Source organism: Hypanus sabinus, chromosome 9 (assembly GCF_030144855.1).
Source record: "Hypanus sabinus isolate sHypSab1 chromosome 9, sHypSab1.hap1, whole genome shotgun sequence".
Lineage (NCBI taxonomy): Eukaryota > Metazoa > Chordata > Chondrichthyes > Myliobatiformes > Dasyatidae > Hypanus > Hypanus sabinus.
The window spans coordinates 114,836,532-114,863,985 of record NC_082714.1 but is presented as its reverse complement, the minus strand read 5'-3'; positions in this window follow the sequence as shown (position 1 = coordinate 114,863,985).

Sequence of the window (27,454 nt, the reverse complement as noted above, 5' to 3'; positions counted from 1 at the left end):
AGACCAGGCAGCATCCATGGAAATGAACGGACAGTTCATGTTTCCGGCCGAGACCCTTCTTTGGGTTTGAAAGGAAGGGCAAGATGCCAGAGTAAGATGCTGGGGGAAGGGGAAGGACGGCAAGCTAGAGAGTGATAGGTGAAGTCAGGTGGATAGGAAAGGTAAAGGCTGGAGAGGAAGGAATCTGATAGGAGAGGAGATTGGACCATATGAGAAAGGGAAGGAAGAAGGGCACCGGGGGAGGTGATAGGCAGGTGAAAAGAAGTAAGAGGCCAGAGAGGAGAATAGAAGATGGGAGGGGAAGGGAATTGTTTTTTTACTGGTAGGAGAAATTTAATTGAATTAACTTTATTACTTACATCCTTCATATACATGAGGGGTAAAAATCTTTACGTTACGTCTCTGTCTAAATGTGCAATGTGCAAGTTATAGTAATTTATAATAAATAGCATGTACAACAATATAACTTAGAAACACAGTTTGTGTCAGCATGAATTAATCAGTCTGATGGCCTGGTGGAAGAAGCCGTCCCGGAGCTTCTTGGTCCTGGCTTTTATGCTGCGGTACCGTTTCCCAGAGGGTAGCAGCTGAAACAGTTTGTGGTTGGGGTGACTCGGGTCCCCAATGATCTACACACCTGTCTTTTAAATGTCCTGAATAGTGGGAAGTTTACATCTACAGATGTGCTGGGCTGTCTGCACCACTCTCTGCAGAGTCCTGCGATTGAGGGAAATACAGTTCCCATACCAGACAGTGATGCAGCCTGTCAGGACATTCATGTCATCAGTTTGGAGGCTACCCAGATGGAATATAAGGTGATGCCTCTCCATCCTGAGGATGACCTCATCATGGCACACGGACATGTTGGAATGGGAAAGGGAATCAGATTTAAAGTGTTTGGCCACTGGGAAGTTCCACCTTTGGAGGATGTAGCACAGGTGCTTGATGAAGCTGTTCCCCACTGTACAATGGGTCTCACCAATGTAGAAGAGGGCGCTTCAGGAGCACCAAACATGATAGACGGTTCCAGCAGATTCACAGGTGAAGAGTTGCCTCACCTGTAAGCACTGTTGGGGCCCCGAATGGGGATGATGGAGGAGGTGAATGGGCAGGTATAGAACTTTGGCCACTTGTAGGACTAAGTGCCATGAGGGAGATTGGTGGGGAGGGATGAATGGACAAGGGAATCACAAAGGGAGAGATCGCTGTGGAAAGCATTAGGGGCTGATTGGAGGTAGGATCCCTTTGGCGATGACAAAAGTTGCAGAGGCTCATGGGGTGGTAGATAATGACAAGAGGCACGCTGTCTCTGTTAAGGCAATGGGAAGATGGGGTGTTCTAGATGTTCGGGATTGCAGCAGAGGGCAGGATCAATGGTGGATGAAGGAAATCCCCTTTCTTTGAAGGAGGAGGACATCTTTGATGTCCTGGAGAGGAACACCTCCTCCTGGGAATAGATCAGGCAGAGTCAAAAGAACCAAGAACAGCCTGTTCTTGCCAGAGAAGGGTTGGAAAGAGGGACAGTGAAGATATTTGTGGGAATCAGTAGGTTCATAAAAGATGCTGGTTGACAGTTTGTCTCCAGAGATGGAGAAAGAAAGATCAAGAAAAGGGAGAGAGGTGTCAGAAATGGACCTAATGAATTTCAGGACAGTGTGGAAGTTGGAGGGGAAGTTGAGGAAATTGACGAGATCAGTATGGGTTGCATGAAGCAGCACCAATGCAGCAATCAATGTAGCAGAGGAAGAGTTGGGGAATATGACCAGGGAAGGCTTGGAACATGGACTGTTCTATATAGCCAACGAAAAGGGAGGCATAGATGGGGTCCATATGTCCTTGAGTCTGGAGAAAGTGGAAGTAGCTGAAGGAAAAATTGTTGTGGGTGAGGACAAGTTCTGTTAGATTTAAAAAGGGTGGTAGTGGAGGGGATCTGTTTGGTTCTATATACAACCTTGAGATTCATCTCATTACAGGCAGCCAGAAAGCAAAGAAACCCAAATAGAACCCATTATAAAAGCCAGAAAACAAAGGAACACAAATGGAGCCCATTATAAAAGAAGACCATCAAACACCTAATGTGGAAAAAAAATCATTTTTGATCAACTGTTTTTGAAGTTAGCTTATCTACCATTACAATAAACTTGAAGAAGCTTGTCCAGTCAGCATCTTGAAGGGTCTTGGCCTGAAATGTCAACTATACTCTTTCCATAGATGCTGCCTGGCCTGCTGAGTTCCTGCAGCATGTTGTCTATGTTGCTTGGACTGCCAGCATCTGCAGATTTTCTCTTGTTTGTGAGAAGCTTGTCCAGATTTAGAAACATAGAAAACCTACAGCACAATACAGGCCCTTTGGCCCACAAAGCTGTGTCGAACATGTCCCTACCTGAGAACTACCTAGGCTTACCCATAGCCCTCTATTTTTCTGAGCTCCATGTACTCATCCAGGAGTTTCTTAAAAGACCGTATCATTTCTGCCTCCATCATCACTGCTGTCAGCCCATTCCATGCACTCACCACCCACTGAGTAAAAAACTTACCCCTGACATCTCCTCTGTACCTACTTCCAAGCACCACCTTAAAACTATACCCTCTCATGCTAGCAATTTCAGCCCTGGGAAAAAGCCTCTGACTATCCACACGATCAATGCCTCTCATTATCTTGTACACCTCTATCAGGTCACCTCTCATCTTTTGTCGCTTCAAGGAGAAAAGACCGAGTTCACTCAACCTATTCTCATAAAGCATGCTTCCCAATCCAGGCAATATCCTTGTAAATCTCCTCTGCACTGTTTCTATGGTTTCCACGCCCTTCCTGTAGTGAGGTGACCAGAATTGAGCACAGTACTCCAAGTGGGATCTGACCAGGGTCCTACACAGCTGCAACATTACCTCTCAACTCCTAAATTCGATTCCACAATTGATGAAGGCCAATGCACCATATGCCTTCTTAACCACAGAGTCAACCTGCGTAGCAGCTTTGAGCGTCCTATGGACTCGGACCGCAAGATCCCTCTACACTGCCGAGAGTCTTGCCATTAATACTATATTCTGTAATTATATTTGACCTACAAAAATTACCCACCTCACAGTTTCTGAGTTGAACTCCATCTGCCACTTCTCAGCCCAGTTTTGCATCCTATCAATGTCCCACTGTAACCTTTGACAGCCCTCCACACTATCCACAACACCCCCAACCTTTGTGTCATCAGCAAATTTACTAACCCATCCTTCCACTTCCTCATCCAGGTCATTTATAAAAATCACAAAGAGTAAGGGTCCCAGAACAGATCCCTGAGGCACACCACTGGTCACCAGCCTCCATGCAGAATATGACCCTTCTACAACCACTCTTTGCCTTCTGTGGGCAAGCCAGTTCTGGATCCACAAAGCAATGTCCCCTTGGATCCCATGCCTCCTTACTTTCTCAATAAGCCTTACATGGGGTACCTTATCAAATGCCTTGTTAAAATCCATATACACTACATCTATGGCTCTACCCTCAGCAATGTGTTTAGTCACATCCTCAAAAAATTCAATCAGGCTCATAAGGCACAACCTGCCTTTGATAAAGCCATGCTGACTATTCCTAATCATATTATGCCTCTCCAAATGTTCATAAATCCTGCCTCTCAGGATCCTCTCCATCCACTGAAGTAAGAATCACTGGTATATAATTTCCTGGGCTACCCCTACTCCTTTTCTTCAATACAGGAACAACATCCACAACCTTCCAAGCTTTTCAGTCTGCTGCAAGTCATCCCTTCACTCACCAAGGTCCTTTTCGGTAGTGGATACTGAAGCAAAGTAGTCATTAAGTACACCTGCAATCTCGTCCAGTTCCATACTCACTTTTCCACTGTCACACTTGATTGATCCTATTCTCTCATGTCTTATCCTCTTGCTCTTCATATACTTGTAGAATGCCCTGGGGTTTTCCTTAATCCTGTCTGCCAAGGCCTTCTCATGGCCCCTTCTGGCTCTCCTAATTTTATTCTTAAACTCCATCCTGCTAGCCTTATAATCTTCCAGATCTCTATCATGACCAAGTTTTTTTGAACCTTTCATGTGTTCTTTGCTTCTTGACTAGATTTAGAACAGTCTTTGTACACCACAGTTCCTGTACCCTACCATCCCTTCCCTGTCTCATTGGAACGTATCTACGCAAAAGCCCACACAAATATCCCCTGAACATATGCTACATTTCTTCTGTTTATTTCCTTAAGAACATCTGTTTCCAATTTATGCTTCGAAGTTCCTGCCTGATAGCCTCATATTTCCCCTTACTCCGATTAAATGTTTCCCTAATTTGTCCGTTCCTATCCTCTCTAATGTTATGGTAAAGGAGATAGAATTATGATCACTGTCTCCAAACTGCTCTCCCACTGAGAGACCTGACACCTGACCAGGTTCATTTTCCAATACTAGATTAAGTACAGCATCTCCTCTCGCAGGCTTATCTACATATTGTGTCAAGAAACCTTCCTGAACACATCTAACGAACTCCACCCCATCTAAACCCTTCACTCTAGGGAGATTCCAACCAATATCAGGGAAATTGAAATCTCCCATCACAACAACCTTGTTATTATTGCTCCTTTCCAGAATCTGTCTCCCTATCTGCTCCTCGATGTCCCTGTTACTATTGGGTGATCTATTAAAAACACCTAGAAGTGTTATTGACCCTTCCTATTCCTAACTTTCACCCACAGAGACTCGGTAGACAACCCCTCCATGACTTCTTCCTTTTCTGCAGCTATGTCACTATCTCTGATCAACAGTGCCATGCCCCCACCTCTTTTGCCTCCCTCCCTGTCCTTTCTGAAACAACTAAAGCCTGGCACATGAAGTAGCCATTCCTGCCCCTGAGCCATCGAAGTCTCTGTAATGGCCAAGTGCTGATCCATGCTCTAAGCTCATCCACTTTATTCATAATACTCCTCGCATTAAAATAGATACATCTCAAACCATCGGTCTGAGTGCATCCTTTTTCTATCAGCTGCCTATCCTACCTTTCGCACTGTCTCCAAGCTTTCTCTATTTGTGAGCCACCCTCCCTTTCCTCCATAACTTCAGTTCGGTTCCCACATCCCAGCAATTCTAGTTTAAACTCTCCGCAATAGTTTTTGTCAAGTCAAGTTAAGTCACTTTTTATTGTCATTTCGACTGTAATTGCTGGTACAGAACACAGTAAAAACGAGACAATGTTTTTCAGGACCATGGTGCGACATGAAACAATACAGCTACGCAAAAAACAACACAGAAAAAACTACACTAGACTACAGACCTCGGACTGCATAAAATGCACAAAAACAGTGCAGGCATCACAATAACTAATAAACAAGACAATAGGAACAGTAAGTTGCAGTAAGTTAGTGCCAGTCCAGTCTCTGGGTATTGAGGAGTCTGATGGTTTGGCGGAAGAAACTGTTACATAGTCTGGTCATGAGATCTCGAATGCTTCGGTACCTTTTCCCAGATGGCAGGAGGGAGAAGAGTTCATATGAGAGGTGTGTGGGGTCCTTCATGATGCTGTTTGCTTTGCAGATGCCACGTAGTGTAAAGGTCTGTAATGGTGGGAAGAGAGACCCCAATGATTTTCTCAGCTGACCTCACTAACCGCTGCAGGGTCTTGCGATCCCAGATGGTGCAATTTCCGAACAAGGCAGTGATGCAGATGCTCAGGATGCTCTCAATACAACCGCTGTAGCATGTGATGACGATGGGGGGGGGGGGGGGGGGCAGCGTGGGAGATGGACTTTCCTCAGCCTTTGCAGAAGGTAGAGACGCTGCTGGTCTCCCCACCAGGATATTGGTCCCCCTCAGATTCAAATGCAACCCGTCCTTTTTGTACAGGTCACACATGCCCCAGAAGAGGTCCTAATAATCCAGAAATCTGAATCCCTGCCCCCTGCACCAATCCCTCAGCCACGCATTTATCCTCCAGCTCATTCTATTCCTATACTCACTGTCATGTGGCACAGGCAGTAATCCTGAAAGTACTACCTTTGAGGTCCTGCTTCTCCACTTCCTTCCTAACTCCCTATAGTCTTTTTTCAGGACCTCCTCCCTTTTCCTACCTATGTCGTTGGCGCCAATATGTACCATGACCTCTGGTGGTTCTCCTTCCCACTTCAAGATATTGGGGATGCAATTAGAAACATCCCGGAGCCTGGCACCCGGGAGGCAAACTACCATCCACGTTTCTTTCCTGTATCCATAGAATCACCTTTCCGACCCCCTAACTGCAATAGTCCCCTATCACTGCTGCCTTCCTCTTCCTTTCCCTACCCTTCTGAGCCACAGGGCCAGACTCTGTGCTAGAGGCGTGACCACTGTTGCTTTCCCCAGGTGGGCCGTTTCCCCAACAGTACTCAAACAGGAGTACTTATTGTTAAGGGGGCAGTCACTGGGGTACTCTCTAGCATCTGTTTCTTGTCATTCCCTCTCCTGACTGTTACCCACTTATCTGTCTCCCCAGGCCCCGGAGTGACTACCTGCTTATAACTTCTATCTATCAACCCCTCACTCTCCCTGACCACACAAAGTTCATCGAACTGCATCTCCAGTTCCCTAACATGGTCGCTAAGGAGCTGCAGCTCGATGCACCTGGCACAGATGTGGCCGTCGGGGGAGCTGGGAGTCTCCAGGACCTCCCACATCTGACACCAAGCACTGAAAACTAGCCTCACACGCGTACTTCCTGTCTGTATTCTAAACAGGTAACCTATCTCGCCTCGACCCTTTATCACTGAAGCCCCATTGAGCCAAAGCCTTCCGGCTCTGTCTCCCACTACTCCGCCGCCTGCTCCTCTGTCACCCGCTCTGTAAAGCTGTCTTCTTTTTAAACTCTTCCTGCTGTTATCACTGGCCGACCTCCACGTGCTTGTGCAGTCTTGCCCCATTTAAGCTGCTGAAGAAATAACCGTCATCTTTTCAACTCTGCTCGCTTTTAAACTCCTCCTGCTGTTCTCACTGGCTGTCTCCTCGCGCTTGCGCAGTCTTGCCCTGTTCAAACTGCTTGTTAGGAGTTCTATGGGCGTCATGGCGGCACAGCAGCATAAAGCTGTCCTGTGTTTCGTGGTTTAACTTCCTCCGTATGGAGTTAGTGGAGCAGTGAAGAGGGCAAATGGAATGTTGGCCTTTATTACAGGGGAAATTGAGTACGAGAGCAAGGATGTCCTTTTGCATTTCTACAGGGCACTGGTGAGACCACACCTGGAATATTGTGTACAGTTTTGCTCTCCAGGTTTAAGGAAGGACATTCTGGCAATTGAGGAAGTGCAGCGTAGATTCACTAGGTTGATTCCTGGGATGGCAGGGCTGTCTTACGCAGAGAGATTGGAGAGATTGGGCTTGTACACACTGGAATTGAGGAGATTGAGAGGGGATCTGATTGAAACGTTTAAGATAATTAAAGGATTTGATAGGATTGAGGCAGGAAATATGTTCCAGATGTTGGGAGAGTCCAGTACCAGAGGGCATGGATTGAGAATAAGAGGTCAGTTATTTAAAACAGAGTTGAGGAAGAGCTTCTTCTCCCAGAGAGTTGTGAAGGTGTGGAATGCACTGCCTCGGAAGATGGTGGAGGCCAATTCTGTGGATGCTTTCAAGAAGGAGCTAGATAGATATCTGATGGATAGGGGAATCAAGGGATATGGGGACAAGGCAGGGACTGGGTATTGATAGTGAATGATCAGCCATGATCACCTCAGAATGGCGGTGCAGACTCGAGGGGCCGAATGGTCTACTTCTGCACCTATTGTCTATTGTCTACTCTTTCCTATACGACATGGGCTACCTTTGAGTGCTCTGCCTTCCTGCCACGTTTGAAGGATTAGTAGACTGTGGTTGTGCTGTTAGCGCTAGAAGCATGTTGACACTTGAGCAATGCTCGAAGCATATTCTCAGACTGTGTTGTCACTGACACCAATGATGGTTGTTTTGATTTTTTTGTTGTACATCTGACAAACTTTTTATTTATTTATTGACATACAGTGCAGAGTAAGTCCTTCCACCCCTCTGAACAGTGCTGCCCAGCAAACCCAATTCAACTCTAGATTAATCATGGGATAATTCACAATGTATTGATCTTCTAACAAGTAAGTCTTTGCACTGTGGGAGGAAACCAGAGCACCTGGAGATAACCCATCCAGTCTATGGGGAGGACGTACAGACTCCTTACAGATGACATCAAAACTGAATTCTAAACTCGATATCCCAGCTATACTAGCGTCACACATGCTGCTATGCTACCCTGGTGCCCAAATAAACTAAAAAAAATCTGTAATGAAAAATTAGCCACAAAATACTCTGTACTCAGCTAATGCAAAATAGTTCAATTACTACATTAACAGTGTCTTACTAACAAACCTTTTGTCTATTTAATCTACTGTATTTGGAGTCACATTGTACAAAGTGCCAAGACTTCCTTACGAATCTTCAGTTGAAACAAGTATACGGCTAAATTTGCAAGTTTTAAACAGGGTCAACAGGATAGTTTATCAAATATAAGGTGTCAGGCGTCTATTGTTGTTGGTGTTTTGCATATTGGGTGTGGATGCATTTTTTGACTGCAAGTTTGGACTGAACCCAGGAAACTGAAAAGGAGTGAAGCCTATCAGTCTTGTTTGCCTGATTCAACTTATGCACTAACTCCAAAAGTAGTAGGTAAATTTAAATTTAAAAAATGCTGATTTTGCAAATCTGAAATAAAAAAGAAAATGCTGAATTGCTCAGCAGATCAGGTAGCATTTGTGAAGAAGAAATAAAATTAATTTTTGGTTGTCAGAACTGGATAATCAGAATTAGGTTTTTTATCACTGACATGTGTTGCAAAATTTGTTTTAGCGGCCGTGGTAGAGAACAAGACATAAAAACTACTCAAAGTTATAAAAATACTTCTGCCAAAGAGGAATAATGAGGTGGTGTTCATGGATTCATAGGGCATTCAGAAACTGATGAAAGAGGGGAAGAAACTGTTCCTAAAATGCTGATTGTGGGTCTTCAGGCTCCTGTGCCTCGTCCTTGATGGCAGTAATGCAAAGAGGCATGTTCCAGATGGTGAGGGTGCTTGAAGATAGATTCTGCCTTCTTGATGGTGGTGAGGATTGTACCCGTAATGAAACCAGCTGAATCTCCAAGCCTCTGCAGCCTTTTGCAATTCTATGCATTGGAGCCTCCATGAGCAGTGACAACTCAACCAGTCAGAATATCCTCCACAGTACATGTGTAGAAATTTGCAAGAGTGCTAGCTGATGCACCAAAAAAGAGAAAACACGTTCTCATTGGAGAGAGGGTAGGATAAAAGGAATATCTCTGATAGGATGAGACCAGGTGAAATGGGTGCCTGTGGTGCTGAGAGGCAGATTATTGCCCCTGTTATGTTGCTAATAGCAATGCTGTGGGACATACCTAGCAGGTTAGATTCTACTAACGGAGAGAGGAAAACTGAGCCAGATCACAGATGAATGACTGGCAAATACGGAGAAGCCATGAGACTTCTGAAAACCCTGCTACCACCCAGCACAGGTTATTCATGACCGTGCCAGACACATTACGCTACTGTTTGTTTAACTACTGTATATGTTGTAATGCACTTACGTCAACATGTACGTCTACGGAACACCTTTATATTGTCTGTAACATATTTCTGATCTATTAATATTATTTTATCTGTTGTTTGCGATATATGTACTGTGCTTTGCACTTCTGTCTGAAAGGAATCTTATTTCATTTAGCCATATACATATGTATGGTTGGATGATAATAAACTTGAATTTAAATTTGAAGAAGTGTATTACCTGAAGCTGAAGTTTTATTCTCTTTAGTCCTGAAGGATGTCATGTACCAAGTTGGAAGAAGATATGATGTTTCTCACTTTCATTAAGCCTTGTTGTAACTGTGCAAGAGAAGTGCAGACAGTAAGGTCAGAATGGGAGTGAGATAGGGGATTAAAGAGGCAGACAACAATCAGTGCAGGGTCTCTCCTGTCGACTGAACACAGGTGCTCCGGAAACTGTCACCTCATCAGCATTTGATTCCTCCGCTCTAGAGATGGCCACACTGGATTAGAAGTGCAAGTTATTAGTCGCTTTGTCGAGGATCCTCATCAGTGGGATGAATGAGAAAAGATAAAAAGATATGTCCTGCATTTCCTGTGGTTTCGTGAGACAGGGAGTGTTTGGTTGGATGGGGGAATGGATCAGTGATTAATAATCCTTTCGAATTGCTGAAAGTGGAGGGCAGGGGAATACTGTATGTCTCTGGTGAAGTATCTTGTTGGAGCTGGTTAAAAGTGAAAGGGAATTTGAATGAGACATGATTCCTGCTATTAAAGTGTTTCCTTCTTGACATAGAAAAGTACAACACAGAAACAGGCTATCTGGCATATCTAGTCTATGCCGAACCATTTAAAGTGCCTAGTCTCATGGACCTAAACCCAGACCACAACGCTTCATACCTCTCCCATCCACAACATCCCATCTCCTGTACTCAATACTTTGATCAATGAAGGCCAATGTGTCAGAAGCTTTCTTTATGACCCTTTGTACCTGTGACACCACCTTCAATGAATGATGGACCTGTATTCCTAGTTCCCCTTGTTCTACCACACACCTGAGTAACCTACCACTTACTGTGTAATATTTACCCTGATTGGTCTTCCCAAAATTCAACACCTCACAGTTATCTGCATTGACCTCTATCTGCTATTTTTCAAACCATTTTTCCAGCTGATCCAGATCCCACTGCAAGCATTGATAGACTTAGTTTTACTAAATGTCCTCATTGTTGAAACTAATTAACTACTTACTACTGTCATATCAAGGACATGTACTCACACCTCACTATTGGAACTCAGCTGGCTGGACCAAGATTATCATCAAGTCTACAGCCACATGGAACCAGCAAAATCCAACCTGAGCAGATTTGATGGGCCGATTGGCCTAATACTGCTCCTATGCCTTATGGTCTCATGCTTTATGGGCATTGGAGGACAGGTTATTGTTAGTAAACGCCGTCTAGCCGTGTTGGTGATGCTTTTCATCACATGCTAATTTGTAAGAAGAGAATTGTTTGGGTAGTAATTTGTTAGATTGTATTTGCTCAGCTTTTTCTGACCTGGATGTACTTTAAGAATTTTTTACGCTGCTGGGTAGATCTGTGTCATAACTGTACCAGAAATTGCCGTAGGTTCTAAATTATGTATTTATTTCCACTGCCTGGATGTAGTTTTGTTCTTGAGACCAAAGGCTGGGGCTCTCAGCCTTTTCTTGAGATCACGTGAATTGGATCAAACCCCTAGTCTGTCTATATTTTCTTGAAGTCAATTTACATTCTCCTTAAAGTGCACATTATTTACAAGTTGCTTCATCTACACATTTATAAATCATCTCCTAAACAGCCAAGTGCAAGTCATTCATATATCTTTTGAAAAACTCTAGCTAAGTCCTGCAGAAATCCATTGTGCTTTTCCCTCCAATCCCTCACCAAGACAATCTTCCAGCTCAGCTAACAAATCTTGCCTGTTACTCCATGAAGTTAGTTAAACAAGCATTGATTCTAAACATATCCATGTTCACTTTCATAACTGCTTAACCTGGCCTTTCACTCCTATCAATCTCAGAAGTGAATATACCTCCTATTATACAATCAACCACATGTCTTCTGATCCCATCTGGAATGCCTACTTATCATACCTCTTAAATGTATGCTTTCAATCACCATGTGACTCATTAAAAGTATAACAGCTTTGGCAATATTCACAATGGAAATGGTTTCATATGTTTTCCAGATTTTACAGCAATGTATTTTCAATCTTGAAGATATTACAGCATCAGCAAATCAGAGGAGAAAACAAGCAGGAAAGGCACTCAGAATGAAGTAACTCCAATCCTAGAACAGGAGGGCTAAACTTCCTTCCAATATTCCATTTACAACTTCTTTTCTGGGGATAGGGAGTGGACAGGGATTAGTAATGGCATTCTGGGGATAGGGAGTGGACAGGGATCAGTAATGGCATTTTGGGGATAGGGAGTGGACAGGGATCAGTAATGGCATTTTGGGGATAGGGAGCGGACAGGGATCAGTAATGGCATTTTGGGGATAGGGAGCGGACAGGGATCAGTAATGGCATTCTGGGGATAGGGAGTGGACAGGGATCAGTAATGGCATTTTGGGGATAGGGAGTGGACAGGGATCAGTAATGGCATTTTGGGGATAGGGAGTGGACAGGGATCAGTAATGGCATTTTGGGGATAGGGAGCGGACAGGGATCAGTAATGGCATTTTGGGGATAGGGAGTGGACAGGGATCAGTAATGGCATTTTGGGGATAGGGAGCGGACAGGGATCAGTAATGGCATTTTGGGGATAGGGAGCGGACAGGGATCAGTAATGGCATTCTGGGGATAGGGAGTGGACAGGGATCAGTAATGGCATGCTGGGGATAGGGAGTGATCAGTAATGGCATGCTGGAGTATTTGCTCTACCTTGCTGTTCCAGTTTTCTCCCACGTCTCAGTGGAGAGTGTTGATAGGTTAATCAGTTGTTGCAAAATAGCTATCACACTGGTGGAAGGTGGAAGAATCAGGGTGGGGTTCGTGGGCGTGTGGGAGAGAATAGATTATAGAGATATGTGAAGAATGGAAATAGTGGGATTGCTGTTTTGGTCCCCTAATCTGAGGAAAGACATTCTTGCCATAAAGGGAGTGCAAAGAAGGTTCACCAGATTGATTCCTGGAATGGCAGGACTTTCATATGAAGAAAGACTGGATCGACTAGGTTTATACTTACTGGAATTTAGAAGATTGAGGGTGGATCTTATTGAAACGTATAAAATTCTCAAGGGATTGGACAGGCTAGATGCAGGAAGATTGTTCCCGATGTTGGGGAAGTCCAGAATGAGGGGTCACAGCTTAAGGATAAAGAGGAAGCCTTTTAGGACCAAGATGAGGACAAACTTCTTCACACAGAGAGTGGTGAATCTGTGGAATTCTCTGCCATAGGAAATAGTTGAGGCCAGTTCATTGGCTATATTTAAGAAGAAGTTAGATATGGCCCTTGTGGCTAAAGGGATCAGGGGGTATGGAGAGAAAGCAGGTACAGGGTTCTGAGTTAGGTGATCAGCCATGATCATACTGAATGGCGGTGCAGGCTCGAAGGGCTGAATGGCCTACTCCTGCAGCTATATTCTCTGTTTCTATGTTTCTATGATGGAGCCTAATGGTGACTCCTTTGCTTGCATCTTTGGAAACAGCTTTATTTTCATCTTTAATATCTCTATTTTCCCTTTTCAGGGTTCTTTTGAAGACCCTGACTTGGATTTACATGCTGACTATGATACTTTGCAGGAATGGGACCCACTCTCAGAGTCCCACAACTGGCCATGGTTTAGCATGGCAAAGGCTCGGCCTAAGAGTCTGGCTCGAATTTGAGACATCAAGGATCTTGGGGCTCTGGAGACGGGCAGATTAAGGGTCAGTGTCACGACAGGAGACCCCTGTGTCGTTGGGGGAGTTGGGATATCTGCTGTGTGCCTGGAGACTCAGGATCTTTGCGATCTTCAGGCACAGAGCAAGAAAAAAGCAACTTAGTGGATCTTTGACATCATAAACTAACGAGTTGTTTGTTCTGTCTCCCTGCTTGCTGGGAAAATGGAGCCACCTCTTTCTCCCTTGTTAGGGAGAGGGAGAACCTTCGGTATGTTGAATACAGGGTGAAACATGAAATCTTTGGGGTAACTGCAAGTCTGTGTCTTTGCTATTGCTTTGCTCACGCTTGAGTGCTTGGTGGCGGTGCGATGCTTTTTTTGCCGGTGGGGGGAGGGTGGATCGTTGCTTGCTGCTGCTTACGTGTGGGAGGGGGGAGCTGGGGCGACTTTGAGGTTCTAACATTTAACCGTCATTCATTCTTTGGGGCACTCCTCTGTTTTTGTGGATGGTTGCGAAGAAACAGCATTTCAGGATGTATATTGTATACATTTCTCTGTCATTAAATTGTACCTTTGAACCTTTGTACATTCAAGGAAGCTTGCAGACCAGAACACAAAATTATCACTTAGCATATCAAACATTGTCGCCAACTAGTTGATCTATCAATAGTTGGGATATTGTGTACACATAGAGTTAGTTTTTGGAATCTGGTTCTCTATTCCAAGAACCCTTTACGCCATTTGTCCCAACACGTTTAAATGTCTTCAGAACTGTCTTATCAGTTACAATGATCTTTCACTGTGAATACGTATTCAATGGAACCATTTGTCAAATACAAAATACTAAAGTACACAAAGCCTTTGTAGTTTTTGAATGTAACAAATCACCTACTGTTACTGTTGTCCCCAAGAGTATAAAATTTCAATGTGCTCTACTGAGAGTATCTCCAGGGGAAAGCCTGCTTGTTGTGATGAATAAGGACTTTCTTATTCACCACTTCTCCACTTTCTCCAGTAACTTACAGTCATAGCAAGCCGAACTGACCTCTCTTAATCATTCACTCCCTCTCTAGTCCTGCATTTATATCACGAGAAAGTATGTGAATTATATAACAAGATCCATGTCAGAGTCCATGGCATTGTACAGTTCCAGACAGGGAAGGGAAGCATTCAGTATATCTGCACTTTGAGATCCCTGCTGGCTGTTCTTCATTCATTTGTTTCAGGTTGCATTGAGCCTTTGAGTCAATCGTTCTGAATATCTTTGCTGAAGCACAATCAATTTTATTAATGCACTCTGCAAGTGAATTACATACATCAACAGCTTAAATGATGCGGTGTGGAACCCCAGCGATACCTAAGCTGGGATTCACAAAGGTATGCCCTCTGTCCTCTCATTGATACCCTTACACATCTTGTTTAGTTGGCATAAGACCTCACTTATCAAAGGATGAAAGTAGATAGAAGCATCAGCTACCAATGAGTTATTTCTGGGGCTTTTCCAATATTTTCAAGATATGAACACCTAAAATATTCATCTTCATGGAATGAACGAAGCTAGTTTTGTTTGAAAGTGTTTTGGTGAAAGTGTTGTGAAAAAAAATATCAGAATAGATCTTTTCACACACATTCGAGCTATGGTTCTGGGCTGTGCTTTAGACAAATTGTATTTATGTTATGAGATGATTTTTTTTTGGAGCAGGCTCATTCTGTGAACATTGCGAAATCAGCACCACTCCCTGTAAGACACAGATACTGTGAGACACCTGTGTTATATAAGTAAGAATGTTGTATAGCTGGTTTTAAAGGCTATTCCAGTCACCCTGAGATATGATATTTGATTTCTATACCACTGTGGGGTTTGTTCTAATGACAAAAAAGGTCATTTGAAGAGAGAGGAATGAAGTAAGAAGCTCCGAGGTGATAGGTGGAAAAGGTAAAGGGCTGGAGAAGAAGGAATTTGATAGGAGAGAACAGTGGACCATGAGAAAAAGGCACGGAGGAGGGGCACCAAGAGGGGATGATAGACAGGTGAGGGAAAGAGATAGGAGGCCAATGTGGGGAATTAAAGAAGAGCAAAGGGGTAGGGATAGACACTGGGAGTTGGACAAATCAATGTTCGTGCCATCAAGTTGGAGGCTATGTATCACAAGTATAAGGCATTGCTCCTCCAATCTGAGAAAGGCCTCATTGCGGCAGAAGAAGAGGCGTGTCGAATTTATACGTTCACGTCAAGCTGCTCTGCCCTCTCCATGACCACATATGCTTTCTCTGGGTGCTCTGGTTTCCTCCCACAGTCCAAAGACATACTGGTTGGTAGGTTAATTCATCATTGTAAATTGTCCCGTGATAAGTTTAGGATTAAATCGGGGCTTGCTGGATGGCATGGCTCGAAGGGCTAGAATTGCCTAATCTGCACTGTATCCCAATAAATAAATAAATACATACATAAATAAATAAATACCTGTTGGGATAGATTTTCCACCTTGAACTTCCCACCCACCTGGCTTCATATATCACTTTCTTGTTTGTACTCCTTCCCTTGCCCTCGATTTCTTATTCTGACAACTCCACCCTTCCTTTCCAGACCTGATGATGGCTCTCGGCCCAAAGCATCGGCTGTTTATTCATCTCTGTAGATGCTGCCTGACCTGCTGAGCTCCTCCAGCATCTGTGCTCGTTACTAACAAGCAACTAATGTGGAAAAGAAGATGAACTATGCAAATGCAATAAATTTTAGTAAGTAAATAATACTGCGAACATGAGTTGTAGAGTCCTTGAAAGTGGGCCCATTGGTTGTGGGATCAGTTCAGTATTGAGGTGAATGTGCAGTTATTCAAGCTGGTTCAGAAGCCTGATGGTTGAAGGCTAATAATTGCTCTTGAACCTGATGGTATGAGTCCTAAGGCTTCTGTACTTTCTTCCAAATGGCAGCAGAGAGAAGAGAGCATGGCCTAGATGATGGGGTCCTTGATGACGGATGCTGCTTTCTTGTGGCAGTGCTCGGCGGTGTTCTCAATGGTGGGGAGGGCTTTTCCTGAAATGGACTGCACTACCCACCACTTATTGTAGTCTTTTCTGCTCTTGGGCATTGGTGTTTCCATACCAGGTTGTCATATGACTATTCAGGATACAGTCCACTGTGTATCTACAGAAGCTTCTCAAAGTTCATACCACTTTTAAGGAATTCGAGGCACTGGCATGCCTTCTTTGAAATGGAACTTGCATGCTGGTCCCAGGGCAAATCCTTTGATATGATAAAGAATTTAAAGTTACTGAACTTCTCTACCTCCAATTCCCCAATGAGGATTGCCTCATTGAGCCCTAATTTCTTCCTCCTCGATGATTTTGCTGACATTGAGTGAGAGGTCATTGTTGTTGCATCATTCAACCATTTTCCATCTCTCCCTTATATTAGGATTTGTCACAACTTTTATTTGGCCAACAACAGTGGTGCAGTCAGAAGACTTAAATATGGTGTTGGAGCTGTATTTAGTTTCACAATCTGAAGTATAAATTAAGTAGAGCAGCAAGCTAAATAACAGCCTTTTGGTGCAACTGTGTTGATGGTGATTGTGGGGGAGATATTGTTGTCAATCCATACTGACTGGTGGAGGAGATGTTACTTTCAATCTGTGCTGACTGCTGGTGGGAAAATCGAGAATCCATTTGCACATGTGGGCATCAAGGCCTAGGTCTTAGGCTTATTGATTATTTTCAAGGGGATGATAGTGTTGAGTGCTAAGATGTAGTCAGTGAAGACCATCCTGATATTTGCATCTTCAGATGCTCCAGAGATGAGTGAAGAGCAAATGAAATGGCATCTTCCGTTGATCTGTTGTAAAGTTAGACAAAATGGAGCAGATTCATGATCAATCTCTCAAAGCACTTTTTCAAAGTGGATGTCAGTACTACTGTTTGATGGTCATTGAGGCTGGTTACCACATTCTTCTTGGGCAATGTTATGATTGAATCCAGCTTGAAGCAGGTGGGTAACTCAGACTGCCAAAGTGAGATTTTAAAGATGTCAATAAATACACCATGCAGTTGATTAGCACAAATCTTCCGCTAGGAACACAGTCACGGCAAGATGCTTTCTGTGGTTCACCCAGCTGAAGAATGCTTTCAAGCTGGCCTTGGATACTGAAATCACAGGGCCATCTGTGGCTGTAGGAGTTTGTCAAAGTGCTTCCATGTTTTGTTAGACAAACGGAGCATAAAAGGCATTCCTTGTGGCAAGGACTGCATGCCATCGTCAACTTCAAAGCCAAATGTTGTGTTGCTGCCAACATTGTGGCCTCTCTCGCAGTTGAGTGCAGATGTTTTCAATGTGTGGACAGTCGCAAGGCTATGGGACCGGACGGCATCCCAGGGCGGGTACTCAGGATGTGCGCAGCATAACTGGCAGATATGTTTACCGACATTTTTAATCTCTCCCTCTCCAGGTGTAGAGTGCCCTTCTTCTTCAAATTATCCACCATTGTCCCTGTACCAAAAAAGACCAAGGTGACATGTCTGAACGACTGGTGTCCTGTCGCATTCACCACAATAATAAGCTTTGAGAGGCTGGTCAAGGATTATATCTGCAGTTTGCCACCACCCAAACTGAACCCCCTACAATTTGCCTATTGACACAACCAATTGACAGATGACTCAATAGCCACTGCTCTACATACCGTCCTACACATCTGCAGAAGAAGGATGCTTATGTGAGAATGTTGTTCTTGGACTACAGTTCAACATTCAACACCATAATTCCATCCATGCTCGACAAGAAGCTCAGAGACATCAGCCTTGACCCTATCTTGTGCAGTTGGATCTTGGACTTCCTGTCAGATCACTAGCAGGTTGTAAGAGTGGGCTCCCTCACCCCCAAACCCTCTGAGCCTCAATACAGGAACCCCTCAGGACTGAATTATGAGTCCCCTCCTTTACTCGCTGTATATACCATGACTGTTTTGCCATCCACAGCTCCAATCTGCTAATTAAATTTGCTGACGACACTACATTGATTGGCCTTATCCCAAACAATAACGAGGTGGCCTACAGGGAAGAAGGCATCTCTTTGACACAGCAGTGCCAAAAAAACAAAGGAGCTGGTTGTGGATTACAGGAGGAATGGAGACGGGCTAAACCCTATTGACATCTGTGGATCTGGGGTTGAGAGGGTGAACAGCTTTAAGTTCCTCAGCATCCACATCACTGAGGACCTCACGTGATTTGTACACACCAGCTACGTGGTGAAAAAGGCACAACAGCGCCTCTTTTCATCTCAGACAATTGAGGAAGTTGGTATGGGCCTCCAATTTCTAAAAATTTTCTACAGGGGCACAATTGAGAGCAACCTGACTGGCTGCATCACTGCCTGGTAGGGGAACTGTACTTCCCTCAATCATAGGACTCTGCAGAGAGTGGTGTGGACAGTCCAGCACATCTGTAGATGTGAACTTCCCATGATTCAGGACGTCTACAAAGACAGGTGTGTAAAAAGGTCCTGTAGGATCATTGGGGATCCAAGTCAGCCCAAGCAAAATCTATTCCAGCTGCTACCATTCGGGAAATGGTACCACAGCATAAAAGCCAGGATCAACAGGCATTGGGACAGCTTCTTCCACCAGGCCATCAGACTGATGAATTCATAATAGTATTTCTATGTTACATTGACTGTTGTATTTATTATAAGTTACTATGATTACACATTGCATGTTTAAACAGAGACATAACATAAAGATTTTTACTCCTCGTGTATGTGAAGGATGTAAGAAATAAAGTCAATTCAAATTCAATTCAATTCATTGAGTGAAACTTTGTTGTCACATATTGTATGTTGCTTGGTTTTGCTTTGTAGAAGGTGATAGCATTCAAGTCCTGTCACAGCTGTGGGGTATTCTTCTATGTGCACCTCATAGGAGCAGTGAGAGTTCTCACAAAACTCCTGTCAGAGAAGAAATATTCTTCACAGTTGCCATACATTGCCCTTGCTTCACAGCTGATTAGTACAATGATCAAAATCAGAATCAGGTTTAATATCACTGGCATATGTTGTGAGGTTTGTTAACTTTATGGCAGCAGTACAATGCAATACATGTAAATATAGGAAAAAAAGTGAATTACGGTATATACTTAAAATATTATATATATATAGTTGCTATTTGCGCAATTTGTTATTTTTTGTGCATGGAGTTGGTGGACTTGATGTTTTTCTTTGAAAGTTTGAAAGGGTCCATGGATTTTCTTTGGTTTTCTTTGATTTGTGGCTGTCTGTGGGGAAGACAAATCTCAGGCTGTATACTGCATACATACTTTGATAATAAATGTACTTTGAATTCTTGAATAATTCTGTAGCTCTATTTGTGTACTATATGATTCCTGACACCTTGTTCTCTTGCAAATATACATGACGTAGAATGACTGTTGCCTTATCTACCTTTCTCTTTGATTGACCTTTCCACCACTGCCAATGTTCCTCTAGGCTCCAAGTTTTAATCCATCAGCTCTGTCCATTTCCTGTTCAAAGCACTGGAGTATATACTCTGTGAATTCGCCCCTCTTCACAATGAAGCCCACGATGTTTCGCTTTCCCTCTTATGTAGAACATTAAATATTTCTGCTCTATCATCCCTCTTGCACTTTGATTCTAAGGGTTTCCCATACACAGTAAGAGACACGATTATAAAAAATGCATTGTTACAGTTTCCCAAAGGACAGTCCACACTCACCACTGGTGTCCCAAGTTTTCAGTTTTCCAACTTTTGAAGCTGGTGGCCCTGTAGCACCCAAATCTGCTAGCTGGTCCCTTACACAAACACACTCAAGACACACAACTATACTTTCATATCTATCTCTCCAGCTGTCTGTCATGCCCAGTACCCTGTGATCCCATGATCACTGGCCAAACAGAGATCTAAATATAGGGTGTCACAAGTAGAAATGCTCACCACCTCAGACAGTTGAGGTTGCTGGCCATGTAATTGGGTCACAAACACTGTTCAATCCTGCTGAAGGGTTTCAGTGCAAAACGTTGACTGTACTCTTTTTCTAGGAGCTGTCTGGCCCACTGAGTTCCACCAGAATTTTGTGTGTGTTTCTCAGATTTGAAGCATCTGCAGATTTTCTCTTGTTTGCGTTTAGATTTTGTTGGTTCTGGCCTATCTTGTCCGTTTTTCATTGACTCTGGCCCAAAACAACATTGTTTCGCTGCCCTTCTGACAAACTATGACCCTGTAGCGAACGGCATGCGGAGGAACTCGAAAAGGCCAAATGGGGTGATGAGAGCCGTTTTGGGGACGTCGTCAGGATGCATCGGGATTTGGACTTGGAGAAGATCCGTGCGCCGTGCAGGTTTGCCGCAAAGTCCTGAATGTGCGACACAGGGTAGCGGTCCGGTGTGGTAGCCTCGTTCAGCCCGCGGTAGTCGTCGCACGGTCTCCAGCCCCCCGTCGCTTTGGGCACCATGTGCAGGGGGGAAGCCCATGGGCTGTCGGACCGCCGGATGATCCCCAATTCCTCCATCCTCTGGAACTCCTCCTTCGCCAGTCGGAGCTTGTCCGGGGGAAGCCGCCGAGCACGGGCATGGAGGGGTGGTCCCTGGGTCGGGATGTGGTGCTGTACGCCGTGCCTGGGCATGGCCGCTGTGAACTGCGGTGCCAGAACCGATGGGAACTCCGCCAGGACCCTGGTGAAGTCGTTGTCGGACAGCGTGATGGAGCCAAGGTGAGGGGCCGGCAACTGGGCTGCACCCAGGGAGAACGTCTGAAAGGTCTCGGCGTGTACCAGTCTCTTCCTGGGCAGGTCGACCAGCAGGCTGTGAGCCCGCAAAAAATCCGCACCCAGAAGCGGTTGGGCTACGGCGGCCAGTGTGAAGTCCCACGTGAACTGGCTGGAGCCGAACAGTAGCTGCACCTGGCGGGTGCCATAGGTCCTTACGGTGCTGCCATTCACGGCCCTCAGGGGGGGACCCGGTGCCCTGCTGCGGGTGTCGTAACTCGTCGGAGGTAAAACGCTGATCTCAGCCCCAGTATCGACCAAAAACCGGCGTCCCGACCTTCTATCCCACACATACAGGAGGCTATCCCGATGGCCAGCCGCCGTAGCCATCAGCGGCGGCTGGCCCTGGCGTTTCCCGGGAACTCGCAGGGCGGGCGACAACGGCGGGCCTCTGCACCCCACCGCTGGTGGTAGAAGCACCAGTGTTCATTGGGCCGGGGGTTGGCGGGCTCTGCGGCCGGGCCTGGACTGGTTTGCTGCCGGGAGCGTGGCTGGGAGATCTGTGCGATGGACGCCCTGCTCACCTTTTTGGCGTTCCACAGCAAGTCCGCCCGGGCTGCCACCTTCCGGGGGTCGCTGAAATCCTCGTCGGATAGCAGCAGGCTTATGTCCTCGGGCAGCTGCTCCAGGAATGCCTGCTCAAACATGAGGCCTGTGTGTCCGTCGGCCAGAGACAACATCTCATTCATTAAAGCCGAAGGAGGTCTGTCGCCCAAGCCATCCAGGTGCAGTAAACGGGCAGCCCGCTCGCGCCGTGAGAGTCCTAAAGTCCTGAGGAGCAGGGCTTTGAATTCCGTGTACTTGCCGTCTGCCGGGGGCGACTGTACGAACTCCACGACCTGGGCCGCTGTGTCCTGGTCAAGGGAGCTCACCACGTAGTAGTAGCGGGTGTCTTCTGAGGTGATCTGGCGAACGTGGAATTGGGCTTCGGCTTGCTGGAACCATAGGTCCGGGCGCTGTGTCCAGAAACCTGGCAGTTTCAACGAAACCGCATGAACAGAGGCGGCGTCGGTCATTTCTGGTCCAAAAATCGTTTGGACCGTCGGGGTCACCAATTGTAGCGGTGTGCTACACGCAGCGCTAAAATTACGACACGGAGTCGGTAACTGCAGTCGAAGGAAAAAACTTTATTCGAAAACTTCAGCCTCACTTTTAAGCCTCTGTCAACCGGCCCCCCATGGCGAAGAGGCTCCAAAGCTCTGTGCTCGCAAACCCCCGTAGGCTATCTAATTGTGAGTCGGTTCAGATACGCTAGGAAATGAGTCGCCACAACCCATAATTTAAACCTCTCTCTTTGTTTTTCCTGAACCAGAACACGTCTGCTAGATCAGCCAACTGTTAGCCTCAGATTACCTCTGGTCATAAGTACAGACAGCCATTTCCACAAACCTGCATGTTCCATTTCGCCAACAAACAACTGTCAAACAACCTGTCCTCTTCCTGAGCAAAGCCAGTTTACAAAATGGAGGTTTCAGACCAGTCTCACAAAATGGCAGCCTCCATTCCACCACATTACAAGCACAAAAACATTTGTTTTATCTACTTCTATTGTCCCTAAAATATGACACTTACATGTTTTCTTCCATCATTTGTCCTGACCTCCACTAGGGTTACAAATTTACAACTTTTCACAAACCCCAGCACTAGTTTGAAATGATTATAATACTGTTCTGTTACTTTCCTGAGTGTGATGTTTGCTGGTTTAATTTCCACCTACAAATTTAACTTTTTCCATCACACATGGCCTCGTTTACCTTGTTATCCCTTTGACAAGAAACCACCATCCAAACATTTTGTTGCAATGAATGAGGCTTGGACAGGAGCCCCACTTTGTACTGTCTTCCACTTTGACAGTAGTAGGGCTTCTACTTTAATTCCCAACTGTTGTTTTCCCAGTAGTTAGCTATTTACGTTAGAGGCATGTTAGATAGAGTAAAAATCAGAATCTGTTTAACAGGGTAGAAATGTAAAGTACTAGAGGACATAGACTTAAGGTCAACGGGGAAATATTAAAAGAGAGATGTGGGGCAAGTTTCAGAGAGCAGTAGGTGCCAGGAATGGATTGTAAGGGGTAGTGGTAAAAGTAGATATAATAGTGGAGTTTAAGAAACTATTAGAGAGACGCATGAATACATGGCAATGAAGGAGCACAGATCATTTACAAGCAGAAGTGATTTAGTTCAGCACAGACATTGTGGGCTGAAGGGTCTGTTCCTGGATTCTGTGTTCTATGTTTCTGTCATGCTCTAGTTTGTCCTACAGTTTTGTTGCAATTAATTATGGACCTCTCAGTTTCAGCACTGTAATGTAAACTCTCAATATTGCTGATGTCTCTGTCATGTTTGCTGTCTGTGAATCTTCGCCATTCTCTGTGCTCAGAAGATCTTTAACCTTTAATAATGTCCATTGCAGAGTGTTCAGACTGGTAAGTGTGAGGTATAGAGTTCAAACAAAATATGAGTCATTTGGTCAATGAGTCTTTACAGGTCTGAAAGCTTCTACAAACATTGTTGCTATTCAGCAAACAGTTCATCATCTGACACAATCTCCAAGGAGCTGACACCCTTACTGTAGTAAATATTCACTGTCATTAGACCACAGACTGGCACCTCCATACACTACTCATATCAAAAAGCACACTGTTAACTTATCACAATCTGACATACATCAGTTATTTCACTACACAACTAATAAATTCAGAGTTTACACTTCATTGTCTACACATATATCAAATGTCAAACTGTTGACCATAGGCCAAGAGTTTAGGTCATGAATACTATTGTTCCCTTTGTACCAAAACTCACTCAGACCACCTTTCTAATTTATAACTCTGAAATAGGGGATCTCCCATTGATCGAACAATTGAACGTCTCCTTCCCTGTCCTTGGCGTGTGGGTGGGGTGGGGTGGAGTTATCCCTTGCAATAATTAGTCACTGAAGTTCTCATTGGTTTGTGTTGCGTTTTGTAATTCCGGAATCGAAACAAAAGAACAACACTGAAGCTGGGAGATGCATACCTACTTTGTTTTTACTTCAGTTTTCTTTAGTGAGGCCCGCACATATACGTCCCGATGCAGGCCATTCACATACTTCTTGCATATAAACAGTAATGAGTTATGTAAACAAACAAAAAGAATGTTTAATCAAACAATACGTTTACAATACTCCTGAAGTATTACTGAAATATTAAACACACTACAGTTTGTATGTGAAGCCCCTCCCCTCAATCTTATTCTCCTTCCTTATCAGTTCAAACTGTTGTGTTTAAATTTTGTTTGTGGGCTATTTGGCTAATGCTTGTCAGCTTTTCATTGGCTCCAGTAGCATCATTTTATTGCCTTTCTTGTAAGTAATGACTTGTAATTAAAGCCTCTTTCTTTATTCTTCCTGAATCAAAGCACTTCTGCCAAATCAGCCAATTGTTAGGCTCAGGTTACCTCAGGTCACAGACATAGACAGCCATTTCCACAAAACTACCTGTTCCATCTAACTAAAGAGCATCACTGTGGTGAACTACATATACCTGTCTGGACCCCCCCCCCCCACCCCGCTGACTGCTCCTGTGGCTTCTCCCACGGACCCCGGTATAAAGGCGATTGGAGAATTGGAGACACAGCCCCTTTCTCAGTCTCCAGGATGTTGTGTGGTGGTCACTTGCTGCTTGTTCTTTCTTCCAGCCAATTAAAGCCTATATCTCACCTCATGTCTCCGAGAGTTATTGATGGTGCATCAATTTTATTGTCTGGAAGTTTTAAAACATGGACATCCTGGTGGAGGAGCACAGGACTAGCTGCCTGTTTGACATGGGCAGCACTGAGAGTTTTATTGACCTGGACACAGTGCAACGCTGCAGACCCGTGACACAGCTGGTAAGCCAGAGGGTCACCATGGCTTCTGGGTTGCATTCCACAGACATCCGGGTGGGTTGTGTAGCGACACTGGTGGTGCAGGGCACAGAATATCGGGACTTTGCGCTACTGGTCATGCCTCAACTGTGCGCGCCTGTGCTATTGGGGCTGGACTTCCAGCGCCACCTCGAAAGTGTGACAATGGCAAATGACAGGCCCCTCCCACCACTCACTGTCAGGAATCCTCAGTTTTGTGGGACTTTGTCATATACCGCGCTACTGACCACACACACACACACTGACCCACACATCCCACCCAGCACCATGCCGACAGCTGCGCTACTGACACCACTTGCAGCCACTCCACCCTCAAGATTCCTCCCCCACCGCTGTTCGCCAACCTGACCCCCGACTGTAAACCTGTGGCAACTAAAAGCAGGAGGTACAGCGTGGGGGACAGGGCCTTCATTCAGTCAGAGGTGCAGCGGCTGCTCAGGGAGGGGATCATTGAGCCAAGAACAAGTCCTTGGAAGGCCCAGGTGGTTGTTGTTCAGACCGGGCAGAAAAATAGGATGGTCGTGGATTATAGCCAGACCATCAATAGGTTCACGCAGCTTGATGCATACCCCCACCCCACATCGCGGATATGGTCAACCAGTTAGCTCAGTACAAGGTGTACTCGACAATAGATCTGAAATCCGCTTATCACCAGCTCCCCAACCGCCCAGAGGACCGCCCCTACACCGCCTTTGAGGCGGGCGGCAGGCTCTATCACTTCCTGCGCGTCCCCTTCGGTGTCACAAGTGGTGTCTCTGTCTTCCAGAGGGAAATGAACTGGATGGTGGACCAGTGCCAACTGAAGGCCATATTTCCCTATCTGGATAACATCACCACCTGCGGTCATGACTGGCCGGATCACAACACCAACCTCCAATGATTTTTCCAAGTGGCCAAAGCCCTGAACCTTACTTATAATAGGGACAAGTGTGTGTTCGGAACCACCCGACTCGCTATCCTTGGGTATGTCGTGGAAAAGGGGGTCATTGGCCCTGATCCCGCCCGTATGCGCCCTCTGTTAGAACTCCCTCTTCCCACCACCCTCAGAGCCCTCATACGGTGCCTGGGCTTCTTTTCCTATTACGCCCAATGGGTCCCCTATTACGCAGTCAAGGCCCGTCACCTGGTCAAGTCTACCACATTTCCCCTCTCTGCCTTCAGCCGCATTAAAGGGGACATTGCCAAAGCGACGATGCATGCAGTGGATGAGACCATTCCCTTCCAAGTAGAGAGTGACACCCCCGGTTTCGTGCTGGTTGCTACCCTCAATCAGGCAGGCAGGCCAGTAGCATTCTTCTCTCGTACCCTCCAAGGCCCTGAAATTCGGCACTCCATGGTGGAGAAAGAAGCCCAGGCCATAGTGGAAGCTATTAGGCACTGGAGGCACTATCTTGCCGGCAAAAGGTTCACCTTGCTGACTGACCAGCGCTCAGTTGCATTCATGTTTAGCAACCAACAGTGCGGCAAAATCAAAAATGATAAAATTTTGCAGTGGAGAATAGAACTCTCCACCTACAACTATGATATCCTGTACCAGCCTGGAAGGCTCAATGAGCCCCCTGATGCCCTATCCCGGGGATCGTGTGCCAGCGCACAGCTCGACCAGCTATACGCCTTCCATGCACATCTTTGCCACCCAGGGGTCACCCAATTTTACCATTTCATGAAAGCCTGAAACCTGCCGTACTCCCTTGAGGACATCAGTACAATGACCAGGGACTGCTAGGTCTGCGCTGAGAGCAAACCGCACTTCTACCGTCCTGAAAAGGCACAACTTGTTAAGGCCACCCGCCCTTTTGAGCGACTGAGTGTTGACTTTAAGGGCCCCCTTCCCTCCACCGATCGCAATGTCTATTTTCTCAATATTATCGACCAGTACTCATGGTTCCCCTTTTCCATTCCCTGCCCCGACACCACTACCACGTCCGTCATAAAAGCCCTGCGCCAGCTCTTCACTCTGTTTGGATATCCCTGCTATATCCACAGTGATAGAGGGTCCTCCTTAATGAGTGATGAGCTGCGCCAGTACCTGCTAGCTAGGGGCATTGCTACTAGTCAGACCACGAGTTATAATCCCCGGGGTAATGGCCAGGTAGAGCGGGAGAATGCCACAGTGTGGAAGGCCACACTTTTATCCCTTAAGTCAAAAGGGTTGCCGGTCTCTCGATGGTAGGAGGTCCTCCCTGAGGCACTCCACCCTATCCGCTCCCTGTTACGTACGTCCACCAATGCCACCCCTCACGAGCGCCTATTCTCTTTTCCCAGGAAGTCTGCCACTGGGACCACCCTACCGGCTTGGCTGACATCCCCAGGGCCAGTGCTGCTCCGGAAACATGCGAGGAGCAATAAATACT